Below are 2,485 nucleotides of genomic sequence, written 5' to 3' on the forward strand. Positions count from 1 at the left end.
GCGACGGGGCGGGGAGAGTGCGGCGGCGACGGCGTGGGGTGGCAGGGAGGGGGCGGCGACGGTGCTCGCCGGGCACAGAGGAAAGAGGAGAGAAAGAGAGAGGGCGATGCCGGGGGCAAGGTCCGTTAAGTTATTTTGAAGCTTTGTCGTCCGCTAGCTGACGGCAAGAGACGCTTCCTCGTCTGATGGCAGACGGCAAAGAGGGGGCCGTTAGGGTTTAACAGCCAGTGGGCCAAACCCCCTCTTTGCCGTTTTCTAGCGACGGCAAAGCTGATGGAAAAGCCTTCCTTTGTCGTCCACTACCTCTTTGTCATCTGCTTTCTGTTGGCTGATGGCAAAGCCATTCGTTGCCATCTGCTAGCTGGCGGCAAAGAGGGGGCAGACGGCAAATCTGCTGATTCTAGTAGTGCTTGTACCCTTTGCATCAAGGGCACTCATAGAGATAAGATTTCTCCTCATCTTTGGAATATACCGAACATCCATCAAAGTTCTGATTGTGCCATGAAACATCTTGATTCGAACAGAACCGATGCCTTCAATCTTGCAAGGTGAATTATCAAAACCCAAAACGGAACCAGCAACAGTAGTAGAATCAAAAGTAGTAAACCAATCACTATGCGGGCACATATGAAAAGTACATGCGGTATCAAGTACCCATCCATCATTGGTCTCAGCACATCCAGCAATAACAACAAGAGCATCATCGCAACTATCATCATGAGCAACATTAGCAGAATTTCACCTTGTTTGTTACCTTTCCTCTTTTCTTTATTCTTCAACTTAAACGCTCGGAGATGTCATGTCTGTCTCTCTTGCAATATCTGCAATATTTCTTGTCTCGGGAATGTGACCGGCCCCTGTAGCCGTTCTTACTTTTGCCTCTATTTCCATTATGTGAGTTCTTGTCCTTTGTCCTACCATGAACAGATAATCCCTCGGCTTGGGATAAACTCGAACCATCATGATGCACCATTAGTTTCATCTTCTCCTTAGAGTTCAAAGCTTCATAAACTCCATTAAGCATGAGAGTATCACGACTGTATATTATGGTGTCTCCAAAATTTGTATAAGAACTTGGCAGTGAGCAAAGTAACTTAAAGCAGTATCTTCCTCTTCATACTTAACCTTCATTGCAGCTAGATCGGATATGATCTCTTTAAATTCTGAAATATGATTCAAAATATTACCTCCCTCAGGTAACCTATGCAGGAATAATTTTTTCTTCAGATGCATCTTACTGGTGAGATATTTAGTCATGCAAATCTCTTCCAGGTTTAACCATAGAGCGGCGGTTGTTTTCTCGCTCAAAACTTCCTGCAAAATATTATTATGCAAATGGAGTTGAATTTGTGACAAAGCCTTACGATCCCTTCTTTTCTCCTCATCAGTCCAATCCTGAATCATTTGCTTCCCAAAACTATCCAGCACTTCATCATAGTCGGCATGTGCCAACAACCCCCGCATCTTGACTTGCCATAGGGTAAATCTTGTGTCACGATCCAGCAGCAGAAGATCGTACTTCATGGATGCCATGAGTCGATAAAACTGTGCACAAAGTAGTACAAGTTGGAGTAAAATAATTCTTGAGAGAGTCAATGTGCGGAGCAAACAAAACCGTGAATAGCACCTAGTACAGTAGCTGGTTGGACATATCAATTGAATATCACTAGTAGCCTCAAGGTGAACAGTACTCCAAAATCAACAAGTACTAGTACTTGAGCCGATCCCTTTGTGTGATGACTGTAGCGCGGAAGTAGTAGATCGATCAAGCTCTTCCCAGTGCTTCACCATGGACAGGTGCTAAGCATGCCACATAAGGGAGAAGTGACATGCATGGCACAACTATTAAGGAGGAGAGGGAGCACTTTGGTGATCCGAGAAAGAACCAATGACAAGCACGTGAATCTAGGCAAACCACTTAAATGAAAGAAGCTGACGAATGCATGAAACAATTTAGGTGCTAAATCATTAAATAAATGGGCTTAGCAACAACAAGTTAAGCATCCATGCATTAAGAAGTTCAGTTGCTAAGCTATTTAATGCACTTAGCACCTCATCTAAGCACCTATGCATTCGAAAAGGTCTCATCAGGTGCAGCTTGACCACGTGAAGGTGGAGCAATCAAATCGTCCCTGAGTCTCGGGACTTGTAGCCCGTACGTGGAGCAGTGACGACAACTCGACGGAAGGTTGTAGGCAGTCGATTTGTACACATACGTACGATACTCCTGTCGGTGTCGGGTAGCAACGCCGCTGATAAATTACCCGTGCAGCAGACCTCGTCTCGGACTCGACAGTACACGGCGGCGCACATAACAGCAACCCTAATCTCTAGTCTCAAAAATCACATATCTAAAACTTAGCTCCATATACCACTTGTCAGGGGAAAAAGCATCTGTCTCCCTCCCCCCCCCCCGCTCCTACGACGCGCCCCGCGAGCGCGTCACAGGGGCTCCAGATCTCCCGCCGGCGCTAGCCTTCCCCAT

Source organism: Triticum dicoccoides, chromosome 1B (assembly GCF_002162155.2).
Source record: "Triticum dicoccoides isolate Atlit2015 ecotype Zavitan chromosome 1B, WEW_v2.0, whole genome shotgun sequence".
Taxonomy (NCBI): Eukaryota; Viridiplantae; Streptophyta; class Magnoliopsida; order Poales; family Poaceae; genus Triticum; species Triticum dicoccoides.